This window comes from Oncorhynchus masou, chromosome 12 (assembly GCF_036934945.1).
Source record: "Oncorhynchus masou masou isolate Uvic2021 chromosome 12, UVic_Omas_1.1, whole genome shotgun sequence".
In the NCBI taxonomy this organism is placed as follows: Eukaryota; Metazoa; Chordata; class Actinopteri; order Salmoniformes; family Salmonidae; genus Oncorhynchus; species Oncorhynchus masou.
Window position 1 is genome coordinate 92283271 of NC_088223.1, and position 17078 is coordinate 92300348.

At 44.7% G+C, this 17078-nt stretch overlaps 1 long non-coding RNA gene across 2 annotated transcripts; it reads right to left on the reverse strand.

Moving 5' to 3' along the window:
- Positions 1-10398: 10398 nt before the first annotated feature.
- LOC135549253 (uncharacterized) lies at positions 10399-14984 on the reverse strand. Of its 2 annotated transcripts, XR_010456971.1 has the most exons (6): positions 14053-14984; positions 13721-13879; positions 12597-12782; positions 11933-12075; positions 11442-11572; positions 10399-10829 (listed from the first exon to the last, which is right to left on the reverse strand). It is a non-coding gene; the product is annotated as an uncharacterized LOC135549253 (long non-coding RNA). The 2 variants fall into 2 exon arrangements; XR_010456970.1 differs by having other exon boundaries at positions 10399-11572.
- Between the last annotated feature and the right edge of the window lie 2094 nt (positions 14985-17078).

Below are 17078 nucleotides of genomic sequence, written 5' to 3' on the forward strand. Positions count from 1 at the left end.
ATGTCTAGTGCTGTGTCTAGTGCTATGTCTAGTGCTGTGTCTAGTGGTATGTCTAGTACTGTCTTGTGCTATGTCTAGTGCTATGTCTAGTGCTATGTCTAGTACTGTCTTGTGCTATGTCTAGTGCTATGTCTAGTGCTGTGTCTAGTGTTATGTCTGGTACTATGTCTAGTGCTATGTCTAGTGCTATGTCTAGTACTGTCCTGTGCTATGTCTAGTGCTATGTCTAGTGCTATGTCTAGTGCTATGTCTAGTACTGTCTTGTGCTATGTCTAGTGCTATGTCTAGTGCTATGTCTAGTGCTATGTCTAGTACTGTCTTGTGCTATGTCTAGTGCTATGTCTAGTGCTGTGTCTAGTTTTATGTCTGGTACTATGTCTAGTGCTATGTCTAGTGCTATGTCTAGTGCTATGTCTAGTACTGTCTTGTGCTATGTCTAGTGCTATGTCTAGTACTGTCTTGTGCTATGTCTAGTGCTATGTCTAGTACTATGTCTCGTGCTATGTCTGGTACTATGTCCAGTGCTATGTCCAGTGTTATGTCTAGTGGTATGTCTAGTACTGTCTAGTGTTATGTCCTGTGCTATGTCTAGTGCTATGTCTAGTGCTGTGTCTAGTGCTATGTCTAGTACTGTCTTGTGCTATGTCTAGTACTATGTCTAGTACTGTCTTGTGCTATGTCTAGTGCTATGTCTAGTACTATGTCTAGTGCTATGTCTAGTGCTATGCCTAGTGCTATGTCTAGTGGTATGTCTAGTACTGTCTAGTGTTATGTCCTGTGCTATGTCCAGTGCTATGTCCAGTGCTGTGTCCAGTGCTGTGTCTAGTGCTATGTCTAGTGCTATGTCTGGTACTATGTCTAGTGCTTTGTCTAGTGCTATGTCTAGTGCTATGTCTGGTACAATGTCTGGTACTGTGTCTAGTGCTATGTCCAGTGCTATGTCTAGTGCTATGTCCAGTGCTATGTCTTGTGCTATGTCTAGTGCTATGTCTAGTACTGTCTTGTGCTATGTCTAGTGCTATGTCTAGTACTATGTCTAGTGCTATGTCTGGTACTATGTCTAGTGCTATGTCTAGTGCTATGTCTAGTACTGTCTTGTGCTATGTCCAGTGCTATGTCCAGTGCTATGTCCAGTGCTGTGTCCAGTGCTGTGTCTAGTGCTATGTCTAGTGCTATGTCTAGTGCTATGTCTAGTGCTATGTCTGGTACAATGTCTGGTACTGTGTCTAGTGCTATGTCCAGTGCTATGTCTAGTGCTATGTCCAGTGCTTTGTCTAGTGCTATGTCTAGTGCTATGTCTAGTGCTATGTCTGGTACGGTGTCTAGTGCTATGTCTAGTGCTATGTCTGGTACTATGTCTGGTACTGTGTCTAGTGCTATGTCTGGTACTATGTCTGGTACTGTGTCTAGTGCTATGTCTAGTGCTATGTCCAGTGCTATGTCTAGTGCTATGTCTAGTGCTATGTCCAGTGCTATGTCTAGTGCTATGTCCAGTGCTATGTCCAGTGCTATGTCTAGTGCTATGTCTAGTGCTATGTCCAGTGCTATGTCCAGTGCTATGTCTAGTGCTTTGTCTAGTGCTATGTCTTATGTTATGTCCAGTGCTATGTCATGACTTACCTGGACCACCTATTGAGACCTTTTTGTTTAAGTAAATCTGGTGTTAAAGGAGACTGGAGTGCCACTTTAAAGGGTGTCTATTCACTCATCTACGCGTTTTGGGTGGGTAGAGGTAGAAGGCTCATTATAATACTGTAGCGTCCTTAGGAGGACATCACCTAACCACCTGGTCAAGAGGTTTGGTCCTCTTGGTGTAAGGTGTTGGAGTGACCAAGTCAGAGACTCAGGTTTGAGTCATACCATATAGTCATAGCATAATCCATTTTTTAAGGAAGGGCGACAAGTATATTTGGCTTCGAAGATTCTCTTCAAACTTATTGGGATTTGGGACAGAGAAAGTGTTTTTTTCTGAGAAGAGGCGTGATGTGTTGATGGTAGGGAAAGGGTTAAGGATGGGCATTCCACAACAGGCTGCAGGCCAGGCAGCCAATCAGCATGCAGGACAGATCTTCCAGAGCTCTAATTGGCTGGTGGGTGGCCCCGTTGTCCTGACGATGGGAATCAGGTCCTGTCTGTGTGGTCTGTAACCAGGCGCTGGGGAAGTATGCTGCTGGAAGAGAAACACTGAACAACCGGTTCTCTCTCTCTCTCTCTCTCTCTCTCTGTCTCTCTCTGTCTGTCTGTCTCTCTCTCTCTCTCTCTCTCTCTCTCTCTCTCTCTCTCTCTCTCTCTCTGTCTCTCTCTCTCTCTCTCTCTCTCTCTCTCTCTCTCTCTCTCTCTCTCTCTCTCTCTCTCTCTCTCTCTCTCTGTCTGTCTCTCTCTCTCTGTATCTCCCTCTATCTCTCTCCGTCTGTCTGTGTGTCTATGTGCCAGGCTATGTGTGATTTCCCTCCATAACCGCCTCATGTTTTTGTGTTTGCTATGAGTAGAATCTCATGACGTCAACAGCAGGTGGTCCCTGAAAACACATCCCGACAACATCATGACCTCTACAGCTGTTGGTCCCTGAAAACACATCCCGTCTACATCATGACCTCTACAGCTGTTGGTCCCTACAAACACATCCCATCTACATCATGACCTCTACAGCTGTTGGTCCCTACAAACACATCCCATCTACATCATGACCTCTATAGCAGGTGGTCCCTGAAAACACATCCCGACTACATCATGACCTCTACAGCTGTTGGTGCCTACAAACACATCCCGTCTACATCATGACCTCTATAGCAGGTGGTCCCTGAAAACACATCCCGACTACATCATGACCTCTATAGCAGGTGGTCCCTGAAAACACATCCCGACAACATCATGACCTCTACAGCTGTTGGTGCCTACAAACACATTCCATCTACATCATGACCTCTATAGCAGGTGGTCCCTGAAAACACATCCCGTCTACATCATGACCTCTATAGCAGGTGGTCCCTAAAAACACATCCCGACTACATCATGACCTCTACAGCTGTTGGTGCCTACAAACACATCCCGTCTACATCATGACCTCTATAGCAGGTGGTCCCTGAAAACACATCCCGACTACATCATGACCTCTATAGCAGGTGGTCCCTGAAAACACATCCCGACAACATCATGACCTCTACAGCTGTTGGTCCCTACAAACACATCCCGTCTACATCATGACCTCTATAGCAGGTGGTCCCTGAAAACACATCCCGACTACATCATGACCTCTACAGCTGTTGGTCCCTGAAAACACATCCCGTCTACATCATGACCTCTACAGCTGTTGGTCCCTGAAAACACATCCCGACTACATCATGACATTTAAAGCGGCTGAACAATCAGCAGACGACCGCCTGATCCACAAGCCTTAACTACATCAGTTTAGCCCTATTCTGTTAATGTCAGAGATTATAGAAATTGAATTTACCCTCCACCTGGACTTTCTGACTGGACCCCAGGTGGTGAAGGTAGGCGACAACACCTCCGCCACACTGATCCTCAACACCGGGGCCCCACAGGGGTGTGTGCTCAGCCCCCTTCCTGTAACTCCCAGTTTATCCACATCTCCAACTCAATCATCAAGTTCGCTGACGACACAACAGTGGTAGGCCTGATTACCAACAACGACGAGACGGCCTACAGGGAGGCGGTGAGGGCCCTGGAAGAGTGGCAGGAAAATAACCTCTACCTCCATGTCAACAAAATGAAGGAGCTGATGGTGGACTACAGAAGACAGCAGAGAGAGCACGCCCCCATCCACAGCGACGGGGGGCGTGCAGTTCCTCTGCGTGCACATCACTGAGGACCAGTGACGTGTGTTAATGGATACCAAGGGAAGGCAAGATTCCCAAAACAATGTACAGAGGAAAAAAAAGAAAAATAATATAAAATAATGTCTCTGTGGTTTCATAATTTTATTTCAATTCACAAGAGGCTGAATGTATCTCACCCGGAGAAAGCATCCGAGCGAGCGGGACAGCGCCCCCTCTGTCTGTGTATGTCTAGCCCATCTATCTGATTCTGTCTGTGTATGTCTAGCCCATCTATCTGATTCTGTCTGTGTATGTGTAGCCATCTATCTGATTCTGTCTGTGTATGTGTAGCCCATCTATCTGATTCTGTCTGTGTATGTGTAGCCCATCTATCTGATTCTGTCTGTGTATGTGTAGCCCATCTATCTGACTCTGTCTGTGTATGTCTAGCCCATCTATCTGATTCTGTCTGGTCCAAAAGAGTATGAGCGGCAGGGTAGCCTAGTGGTTAGAGCGTTGGACTAGTAACTGGAAGGTTGCAAGTTCAAACCCCTGAGCTGACAAGGTACAAATCTGTTGTTCTGCCCCTGAACAGGCAGTCAACCCACTGTTCCTAGGCCGTCATTGAAAATAAGAGTTTGTTCTTAACTGACTTGCCTGTTTAAAAAAAGGTAAAATAAAAAATATTGTTGTAGCATTGAATACAAAGGAAGGCAGTATTTTGGTAATTCTTGATAAAAAAAAAATAGCCCATCAGCATTGAACTAAACTGAGCAAGTTCAACTGTGATTGGTCTTGGCACACCACAAAAAAAAGTGTTAAGGGAAGTCAGTTTGAATTTGGCTTCGCACTATTCACATCACATCAAAAGTCATTAACAGAACAAAAAAATGCAAATTGTTGTCCTCCGGTGGATAGCTAGGTAAAATTGTAATTTTCCTAATTTAGCCATGGATAAGGATGGGGATTTGGACTTGTGGTTTCACTTAATTCTCCACACTGGCTAATGATTATAACGGTAATTCTGATCCAACCATTCATTCATACATTGTTGTGCCCCTGGCCAGAGAGGATGGAAGTTCAATATGTAGCTAGCCGTAGAAGGCTAATGTTAACTAGCTTAACTTTGCCCATGAAAGGAAGTTAGGCTAGCGAGCGGGCATTTTATCCAGGTATCCAGGAACAACAAACAGTAAAAGCAGGTACTGTATGAGTCACAGACTGTTTCCTCAACAATGAAAGAGAGGAGGGTGGCATTAGGGTGAGTCGAAATGTTTTTTGTACTTGCAAACACACACACACACACACACACTGAAATCACCATGGACAGCCACATCATATTTATCTTAGGTTGATTAGACTAAATTGTTTTGGTATCATTTAGTTGTCACTGTATTACACTAAGTATAGGTGATTTGATAATGAAATGGTGCTGGAATAGTAGAGGCAGCTCGTGTTTTCTTTGTGCCTTGAGGTAACTAACTCTGTGTTTCTAAATCAACAGTTGTTTAGTCAGTTTGAAAATGTCTGAAACATTAACTTGCTTGACCATGCTGTAGGTAACTGTTTGTTACATGCAATATGCTTCGTGGACTCCACCAGACAGATGTTGCTCTCTGGGTTTGTGATAAAACAAAAAGGTGTGGTTGAATTTATTCTACCACTGTGTCTTCTTATTGTCTCTGCCTTTAGGCCCTATATATATATATATATATATATATCACGGTGTCAATCAACTAACAGGTTACAGAGAAAACAACGCAATCATCACAACACTTAGATTATGATGTGGTTCTACTGGATTGGTTACCACAGTGATTTTACCCACTACTGGTCCCAAATGACTCTATTCCCTTTAGTGTGTGTGTGTGTGTGCGTGTGTGTCTCTGTGTGTGTGTGTGTCTCTGTGTGTGTGTGCGTGTGTGTGTGGGGTCTGAATACTTATGTAAATAAGGCGGGGTCTGAATACCTATGTAAATAAGATGGGGTCTGAATACTTATGTAAATAAGGCGGGGTCTGAATACCTATGTAGATAAGGCGGGGTCTGAATACTTATGTAAATAAGATGGGGTCTGAATACTTATGTAAATAAGGCGGGGTCTGAATACCTATGTAAATAAGGCGGGGTCTGAATACTTATGTAAATAAGGTGGGGTCTGAATACCTATGTAAATAGGGCGGGGTCTGAATACTTATGTAAATAAGGCGGGGTCTGAATACTTATGTAAATAAGGCGGGGTCTGAATACTTATGTAAATAAGGCGGGGTCTGAATACTTATGTAAATAAGGTATATATATTTTTTCTTTATACATTCTCTGGAGGGGAATCTCCAACAGTGTTTAGTTGGTGGTTCGTGCGATAAGTTCAAATTAAAGTTTATAGGTCGGTCACGTGCACAGTTTTGCAGATGTTTTCTCACGTTCAGTGAAATGCTAATGTTTCTCTCTCCAAAAATGCAGCAAAAGTTGTAATTTTTAAAATTTTATTCTGAAATATCAGAGTCCGGAATATACATATTGATGGTGCATACAGCAGTAGTTATATAAAGGATGATCCATAACTAGAATATTGTATGTAAAGTGGGTCAAACAGTATGCAAACATTATTAAAGTGTCTCTGTGTTTCATCAGTCTCTCATCCCAGCATTGATGCACCACCTTCTAGATCTGGGGGGGGGGGGGGGGGGTTGCCAAACTTTATCATTCGGGGGCCCCCGTCCAGGATTGGTGAACATCCTGTGTCCCTCCTGCTCACGTGCCATGTCTACAGTGCATTCGGAAAGTATTCAGACCCCTTGGCTTTTTCCACATTCTGTTATGTTACATCCTCATTCTAAAATTGATTAAATAGTTCCTCCCCCCCCCTCAAACTACACACAATACAACATAATTACAAAGCAAAACCTGATTTTAGAAATTTTGGGACCTTATATATTATTGCATTTTTGGTGCTAGAAACATTAGCATTTTAGCATTCCCTGCCCTTCCTCCCAGCATTCCCTGCCCTCCCTCCCAGCATTCCCTGCCCTCCCTCCCAGCATCCCCTACCCTCCCTCCCAGCATCCCCTACCCTCCCTCCCAGCATTCCCTGCCCTCCCTCCCAGCATTCCTTGCCCTCTCTCCCAGCATCCCCTGTCCTTCCTTCCAGCATCCCCTGCCCTTTCTCCCAGCATTCCCTGCCCTCCCTCCCAGCATTCCTTGTCCTCCCTCCCAGCATTCCCTGCCCTCCCAGAATTCCTTGTCCTCCCTCCCAACATTCCCTGCCCTCCCTCCCAGCATTCCCTGCCCTCCCTCCCAGCATTCCCTGCCCTCCCTCCCAGCATTCCCTGTCCTTCCTCCCAGCATTCCCTACCCTCCCTCCCAGCATTCCCTGTCCTCCCTCCCAGCATTCCCTGCCCTCCCTCCCAACATTCCCTGTCCCTCCTCCCAACATTCCCTGCCCTTCCTCCCAGCATTCCCTGCCCTCCCTTCCAGAATTCCTTGTCCTCCCTCCCAACATTCCCTGCCCTCCCTCCCAACATTCCCTGCCCTCCAGCTCTGGGCTTCTCCCTCCCTGAAGACGCTACCAATGACTCACTCTGGGATGGCTCTCCCTCCTGCTCTCTCTAAACTGCTCTGCTCTCTCTCTCTCTCTGTATGCTACTTTGCTGCTTCTTCCAGACATGACTGTATTTACACCAGTGGCCACAGGAGGGGCTCATTGCTCAATGCAAAAAGAAATACAACAACTCCTATCACTGTTGATATGCAACAGGTACAGATGTGGATGTTTTTGTCCCAAACTGCAGAGCTAAGACTTTTACGTTTTTATTTTAGAACTTGCTTCTTCCAGGAAATGTGTACAGATTGTATGCTGAAAATGAGGTGTTGGATGGAGGATGATTGGCACGACAATGGGCCTCAGGATCTTGTCACGGTATCCTTGTGCATTCAAATTGCCATCAATAAAATGCAATTGTGTTGGTTGTCCGTAGGTTATGCCTGCCCATACCATAACCCCACCGCCACCATGGGACACCCTGTTCACAACGTTGACATCAGCAAGCCGCTCACCCACACGACGCCAAACATGAGGTCTGCGGTTGGGAGGCGGGTTGGACGTACTGCCCAAATCTCTAAAACGACGTTGGAGGTGGCTTATGGTAGAGAAAGGAACATTCTGGCAACAGCTCTGGTGGATATTCCTGCAGTCAGCACGCCAATTGCAAACACACTCCCTCAAAACTTGAGACATTTGTGGCATTGTGTGGTGTAGAAAAACTATACATTTTAGAGTGGCCTTTTGTTGTCCCCAGCACAAGGTGCACCTGTGTAATGATCATACTGTTTAATCAGCTCCTTGATATGCCACACCTGTCAGGTGGATGGATTATCTTGGCGAAGGAGAAATGCTCACTGACAGGGATGTAAACAGATTCGTCAGAAATAAGCTTTCTGTGCATATGGAACGTTTCTGGGATCTTTTATTTCAGCTCATGAAACATGGGACCAACACTTTACATGTTGCGTTGATATTTTTTGTTCGTTGTACATCAAGCTGCCTCAAGCTACAGAAACAGGAAATAGACTCCTAAACTCAGCATAAAAAAGAAACGTCCTCTCACTGTCAACTGCGTTTTCAGCAATCTTAACATCTGTAAATATTTGTATGAACATAACAAGATTCAACAACTGAGACATAAACTGAACAGGTTCCACAGACATGTGACTAACAGAAATGGAATAATGTGTCCCTGAACAAAGGTGGGGGTCAAAATCAAAAGTAACAGTCAGTATCTGGTGTGGCCATCAGCTGCATTAAGCACTGCAGTGCATCTCCTCCCCATGGACTGCACCAGATTTGCCAGTTCTTGCTGTGAGATGTTACACCACTCTTCCACCAAGACACCTGCAAGATCCTGGACATTGCTGGGGGGGAAATGGCCCTAGCCCTCCGATCCAACATGTCCCAGGGTGTTCTATGGGATTGAGATCCGGGCTCTTCACTGGCCATGGCAGAACACTGGCATTCCTGTCTTGCAGGAAATCAAGCACAGAACGAGCAGTATAGCTGGTGGCATTGTCATGCTGGGGGGGTCATGTCAGGATGAGCCTGCAGGAAGGGTACCACGAGGGAAGAGGATGTCTTCCCTGTAACGCACAGCGTTGAGATTGCCTGCAATGACAACAAGCTCAGTCCGATGATACTGTGACACACCGTCCCAGACCATGACGGACCCTCCACCTCCAATAGATCCCTCTCCAGAGTACAGGCCTCGGTGTAACACTCATTCCTTTGACGATAAACACGAATCCGACCATCACCCCTGGTGAGACAAAACCGCGACTCGTCAGTGAAGAGCACTTTTTGCCAGTCCTGTCTGGCCCAGCGACGGTGGGTTTGTGCCCATAGGCGACGTTGTTGCCGGTGATGTCTGGTGAGGACCTGCCTTACAACAGGCTTACAAGTCCTCAGACCAAGCCATAACGTTCGAAGGAATTGTCCGTAGAGCTCTGAGACAGGATTGTGTCGAGGCACAGATCTGGGGAAGGGTTACCAGAAATTGTCTGTATCATTGAAGGTCCCCAAGAAAACAACGGCCTCCGTCATTCTTAAATGGAAGAAGTTTGGAACCACGAAGACTCTTCCTCGAGCTGGCCGCCCGGTCAAACTGAGTAATCAGGGTAGAAGGGTCTTGGTCAGGGAGGTGATCAAGAACCTGATGGTCACTCTGACAGAGTATATATATAATATGACATTTGTAATGTCTTTATTGTTTTGAAACTTCTGTATGTGTGATGTCTACTGTTAATTTTTATTGTTTATTTCACTTTATATATTATCTACCTTACTTGCTTTGGCAATGTTAACACATGTTACCCATGCCAATAAAGCCCCTTGAATTGAATAGAGTTCCTCTGTGGAGATGGGAGAACCTTCCAGAAGGACAGCCATCTCTGCAGCACTCCACTAATAAGGCCTTTATGGTAGAGTGGCCAGACGGAAACCACTCCTCAGTAAAAGGCACATGACAGCCTGCTTGGAGTTTGCCAGAAGGCACCTGAAGACTCTCAGACCATGAGAAACAAGATTCTCTGGTCTGATGAAACCAAGATTGAACTCTTTGGCCAGAATTCCAAGAGTCATGTCTGGAGGAAACCTGGCACCATCCAAGGTGAAGCATGGTGGTGGCAGCATCATGCTGTGGTGATGTTTTTCAGTAGCAGGGAGACTAGTCAGGATCGAGGCAAAGATGAACATAGCAACGTACAGAGAGATCCTTGATGAAAACCTGCTCCAGAGTGCTCAGGACCTCAGACTGAGGCGAAGGTTTACCTTCCAACTGGACAACGAACCTAAGCACACAGCCAAGACAATGCAGAAAGGGTTTCGGGACAAGTCTCTGAATGTCGATTGAATGGCCTAGCCAGAGCCCAGACTTGAACCTGATCGAACATCTCTGGAGACCTGAAAACAACTGTGCAGCAACGCTCCCCATCCAACCTGACAGAGCTTGAGAGGATCTGCAGAGAAGATACAGGTAGCATCATACCCAAGAAGACTTGAGGCTGTAATCACTGCCAAAGGTGCTTCAACAAAGTACTAAGTAAAAGGTTCGATGCTGTAATCGCTGCCAAAGGTGCTTCAACAAAGTACTAAGTAAAAGGTTCGATGCTGTAATCGCTGCCAAAGTTGCTTCAACAAAGTACTGAGTAAAGGGTCTGAATACTCATTTTTTATTTGTTATAAATTTGGTAAAATGTCTAAACAAAATCTGTTTTTCTTTGTCATTATGGGGTGTTGTGTGTAAATTGATAAGTGGGAAAAACCAACAATTTAATCCATTTTAGGCTGTAATGTAACGTCAAGGGGGTCCGAATACTTCCCAAAGGCTATTTTAGAAAAGATGACATAACTTCCAACCCACAGTCAAACCCATATAGTTTGGCAAGGAAAACCAAGCAGGTGCCCAATAACCCACCTGGTCAATGAACTTGAAAAAGCTTCCGTTGCAAAATGGAACTGGGATGAGGGAGGAGATCTCAACCCGTTTCGTCCTCCTTGCAGCTTGTGAAAGAAAATAGGGTCAAATTAAGTGTGTCGTTCCAAAACGTTCTTACGAAAGGGATTAGCACAACTACTGTTGTATATAAAGTATATATAAGTATGTATATAGTGTTATTTTTTTTAAATATATTTTTTTACCCCCTTTTTCTCCCCAATTTCGTGGTATCCAATTGTTAGTAGCTACTATCTTGTCTTATTGCTACAACTCCCGTACGGGCTCAGGAGAGACGAAGGTCGAAGGTCATGTGTCCTCCGATACACAACCCAACCAAGCCACACTGCTTCTTTAACACGTTTAGCGCGTCCAACCTGAAAGCCAGCCGTGCGTTAGCGTGCTACTGCGCCCGGCCCGCCACAGGAGTCGCTGGTGCGCGATGAGACAAGGACATCCCTACCGGCCAAACCCTCCCTAACCTGGACGACGCTCAGCCAATTGTGCGGACCTCCCGGTCGCGGCCGGATACGACAGAGCCTGGGCGCGAACCCAGAGTCTCTGGTGGCACCGCGCCACCCGGGAGGCCCCTGTATATAGTGTTATAACCGGTGCTGCAGTAAAGTATATGATGAACGTATACAACAAGGAACCAATGTGTTTTTGTTGTTGTCCCTGACCCATTTTGGATGATGCTGTAGTGGTCAGGATCATCCGGGTTGTCTGAGAGCGTGGTCTTGCGGGACTCCACAAACATCTCAGTGTTGTGGACGGAGGTTGTGGACGTGTCGACCATCTCCTTCAGATCCACCTGGAACCACAAAAGAAGAAGGATTACGTTATGTTCCTGGACACTGTTCTAGAATCAGATTCATTCCCGCCCTTCAATTATTACGGTTAGGGTTTGGGGAGAGTCAACTGATCCTAAATGTGTGCCAACTACGGTTGTTTGTCTCTACATCAGCTAACTCCTCTTGAGAAGTAAAAAGGGCAGTATTCATTGGCAAACTGCATGGCGCAATATCCGTCTACTTGAAGCTGGGTCATCAGCACGACTCAAGACTGTTAGCCCAGTAAGCTAAAACGCTAGGCATTCACTTCGGATGTGTAACGTCAGGTAAGTCATTATTTGAGAGCCTAGTTCACTGAACTACCCCTGTTACATACACACCTCCACTGGGTAACTGGCTGGATCCACCATCCTGATGATAGTAGGTGACCTTCCTAAAGCCTTTCTCTTGGAATCAGCGATTCCAGGTTGCCCTTCTTTGGGGGTTAGACACAGCAGAACTCAAGCTCCACCCACTCAGCCTCCTGTTGATCACAGTACCGGAGTCGTCAAAAGAACGTAATCTCGTTTCTGAAGATCAGTTTGTCCCCTTCCCTTCCTGAAAAACAGCACATTTTGAAGAGGTTGCGTCAGAGATCGTACCTGTAGAATCATAACAACCCCCCAGATACAGATTAAGGCTAATCCTGGACTAAAAGCATTTTTCAATAGAGATTCTCCATCGATCTTGTTTTTAATCCAGGATTAGGCTTAATCTGTGTCCAGGAATCCGACCCTTGAATGCTGTCGTGTACCAAGTTTGGTCCTGGATAGCAAGGTGCAGACTGTTTTACTTTCTATGTCAACAACGGATTAATAAGATCCATTGAGAAGACATGGGCAGATTTCCGTAATGTGTGTAAAATATATATATATATATATTTTTAAATATAATCTAGCAAGAACAAACTGGAGAAAACCATTTGGAACCGATTAATACAAATTTAAAAAAAGAGAGAGAGAAATGTTATCTTCTGAATAAATGGTTATGAGACCCGGCCCTGACCTCCAGCTTGGTTCCGCAATCGCTGAGACCCATGGTCCTGAAGACAGTGGTAGACATTAGAGCTCAGGCTGCAAGACAGGTCGCTGAGATGCAGATGGTTCTCATGGAGACCCACGATGGAGGCCTTCTCCAAAGCCACCATCATGCTCGTCTCGTTGCAGATCACGCACGCATTGCCAACGATCGCTGAAAATAAAGTCAACTATCTTGGTCAGTTGCAGGGCTTGGCAACAGTTCTAAAATTGTAACGCAACTCCTCGTCTCGTTGCAGATCAGATCGAGCTCGTGACCATTTGAGAAAATCTAGACTCCTCTCAACTCAAACGGTTTTTCAGTGGAGATTTTCATCTGTTTTGATGATTGTTTGTGAAGATTCTACTATCTAGGTCAGTCGCAGATTTTGGTCCTATTTTCTGTTAAGGCCTTTTGCTCGGCTACAGTTTTAAAATATCTTAACACAACTGAACCAGTCCAGTTAATACGAGTCTAGATTTTATCAGGTGATCTGTTGTGGACTGGGCTTTTCACAGACCCAGGACCAGACATGCGTAGTGTTTGCACCAATATTTGCCAATATTTGCATAGGGAATAAAACATATGAGAACCATCTAGTAACAAATGTTCCGAGAAGGAACTCAAAAGGTACATGAAGACAGATTAATGTTTTTGGCGTTTTATCCTCTTTTGGAAAAATTAGTTGTGGGGGATAATTCTAGATTCCGAGAATGAAGGATTATTTTTTAAATTATTTACTGTCTGGTGGATTGATTGAAATTACATTCACATTGGCCAAATATATTGCCAGTCTATTGAATCTATTTTTACAAGTCTGTTTAACCAGTCTGATGAGGTTAGAAAAAGTATTTCTCTCAGGAAAAAAAAACAAACACTTGAATATAGGAAGCATCATCAGTATGTTTGTGTTTGTTTATGCAGGTGTTTAGAGCGTCGAGTAACCGAAAAGTTGCTAGGTCGAATCTCTGAGCTGTTGTTCTGCCCCTGAACAGGCAGTTAACCCACTGTTCCTAGGCTGTCATTGTAAATAAGAATTTGTTCTTAACTGAGTTGCCTAGTTAAATAAAAAAAATAAAAAATGTTTAAATTGGTGAGGTCACTGGTCTTACCCTGTAGGTTCCGTCTGTGTTGGTCCCTATGGGGTCGAAGGTCATGGTTCCTCTGAAGAGGTCGGAGGCCCAGGACCTGGAGACCAGCAGCAGCGTTGGGGACTGGGAGGAAGACGTGGTCCCTGTCTCTTTGTCTCACGTCTTCAAATGACGCTGCCTCTGTTTTTATACCGAACACACGTGCACACGCACAAATCACAGAGGCACATACACACTCTGCATGCAGTCACACACACACTGCTACATACACACGCAGGCACAAACGTGCACAAACACACACACAAACTTCACACGCGTGTTTAACGGTAACTGTCCCCAATGTCCCCACTCACATTAACTGGACGAGGACGTGTTGGACTGAGGAATATGCAGGGAGTCTGTCGGCTTTACCAGGGCTACGGGTTAAGCAATGAGTGTCAAATCGACCAAGTTGTTACCGCATGTGTGTCTTATCTCCAACAGTGCAGTAATATCTAACAATACAAAACAAATACATAGAAATCAAGAAATAGATTCATACACTGAGTGTACAAAACATTAAGAACACCTGCTCTTTCCATGACATAGACTGACCAGGTGAGTCCAGGTGAAAGCTATGATCCCTTATTGATGTCACCTGTTAAATCCACTTCAATCAGTGTAGATGAAGGGGAGGAGACGGGTTAAAGAAGGATTTTTAAGCCTTGAGATAATTGCGACATGGATTGTGTATGTGTGTCATTCAGAGGGTGACTGGGAAAGAAACAATATATAAGTGCCTTCGAACGGGGTATGGTAGTAGGTGCCAGGCGCACCGGTTTGTAATCAAGAACTGCAATGCTGCTGAGTTTTTCACGCTCAACAGTTTCCCCGTGTGTATCAAGAATGGTCCACCACCCAAAGGACATCCAGCCATCTTGACACAACTGTTGGAAGCATTGGAGTCAACATGGGCCAGCATTCCCATGGAAGGCATTCAACATCTCGAATTGAGCCTGTTCTGGGGGCAAAGGGGGGGGGGGGGGGTGCGCAACTCAATATTAGGAAGGTGAACCTAATGTTTGTTTTTCGCAATGTATACAGTGCTTTCAGACCCCTTGACTTTCTCCACGTGTTGTTACGTTACAGCCTTGTTCTATAATGGATTACATTGTTATTTATTTTTTATTATTTATTTTCTTTTTATTGCATTTACCTCCCTTATCTCACCTCATTTACCTCCCTTATCTCACCTCATTTACCTCCCTTATCTCACCTCATTTACCTCCCTTATCTCACCTCATTCACTTCCCTTATCTCACCTCATTTACCTCCCTTATCTCACCTCATTTACTTCCCTTATCTCACCTCATTTACCTCCCTTATCTCACCTCATTTACCTCCCTTATCTCACCTCATTTACCTCCCTTATCTCACCTCATTTACCTCCCTTATCTCACCTCATTTACCTCCCTTATCTCACCTCATTTACCTCCCTTATCTCACCTCATTTACCTCCCTTATCTCACCTCATTTACCTCCCTTATCTCACCTCATTTACCTCCCTTATCTCACCTCATTTACCTCCCTTATCTCACCTCATTTACCTCCCTTATCTCACCTCATTTACTTCCCTTATCTCACCTCATTTACCTCCCTTATCTCACCTCATTTACCTCCCTTATCTCACCTCATTTACCTCCCTTATCTCACCTCATTTACCTCCCTTATCTCACCTCATTTACCTCCCTTATCTCACCTCATTCACTTCCCTTATCTCACCTCATTTACCTCCCTTATCTCACCTCATTTACCTCCCTTATCTCACCTCATTTACCTCCCTTATCTCACCTCATTTACTTCCCTTATCTCACCTCATTTACCTCCCTTATCTCACCTTTACCTCCCTTATTACCTTTACCTCCCTTATCTCACCTCATTTACCTCCCTTATCTCACCTCATTTACCTCCTTATCTCACCTCATTTACCTCCCTTATCTCACCTCATTTACCTCCCTTATCTCACCTCATTTACCTCCCTTATCTCACCTCATTTACCTCCCTTATCTCACCTCATTTGCTCACAATCGTATATAGACTTTTTCTACTGTATTATTGACTGTATGTTTGTTTTACTCCATGTGTAACTCTGTGTTGTTGTTATATGTGTCGAACTGCTTTGCTTTATCTTGGCCAGGTCGCAATTGTAAATGAGAACTTGTTCTCAACTTGCCTACCTGGTTAAATAAAGGTGAAATAAAAAATTCCCAGCAATCTACACACAATACCCCATAATGACAAAGCAAAAACAGGATTTTAGAAATTTTTGCTAATTTATTTCATATAAAATCAGATGTACCTTATTTACATACGTTTTCAGACCCTTTGTAATTAGAGCTCAGGTGCATCCTGTTTCCATTGATCATGATTGGAGTCCACCTGTGGTAAATTCAATTGATTGGACATGATTTGGAAAAGGCACACCTGTCTATATAAGTTGACAGTGCATGTCAGAGCAAAAACCAAGCCATGAGGTCAAAGGAATTGTCTGTAGAGGTCGAGGCACAGATCTACAGAAGGGTACCAAAACATTTCTACAGCATTGAAGGTCCCCAAGAACACAGTGGCCTCCATCATTCTTAAATTGAAGAAGTTTTGGAACCCCCGAAACCCAACCGAGAGCTGGTGTAACAGTATAGCTTCATACCGTCCTGTCGCCCATGGCCAGGTGTGAACCAGGGACCCTCTGCCACATCAACAACAGTCACCCACGAAGCATGGTTACCCATCGCTCCACAAAAGCCCTGCAGAGCAAAGGGGAACTACTACTTCAAGGTCTCAGAGCAAGTGACGTCACCGATTGAAACGCTATTTAGCGCGCACCGCTAACTGAGCTAGCCGTTTCACATCCGTTACACTGGCAGCCCGGCCAAACTGAGCATTTGAGGAAGGGCCTTGATAAACAGATAAATATGAATACATATTTATAGTAAATCATACTTAATGATAACTCATTACATGGTCTTCATAACGCCTACACTATGTCATCATGAAGTGTTTAGAAAGACTAGTTCATGTCTCATCCACCTTACCTGGCAGCCTAGACCGGCAGGGTAGCCTAGTGGTTAGAGCGTTGGACGAGTAACCGAAGGGTTGCAAGTTCAAATCCCCGAGCTGACAAGGTACAAATCTATCGTTCTGTCCCTGAACAGGCAGTTAACCCACTGTTCCTAGGCCGTCATTGAAAATAAGAATTTGTTCTTAACTGACTTGCCTAGTTAAATAAAGGTAAAAAAAAAAGAACCACTACAATTTGCAGATCCAGGGATGACGCACCATTGTACAAACATCTCATCTGAATGATGATCAATGGAAACAGGATGCACCTGAGCTCAATTTC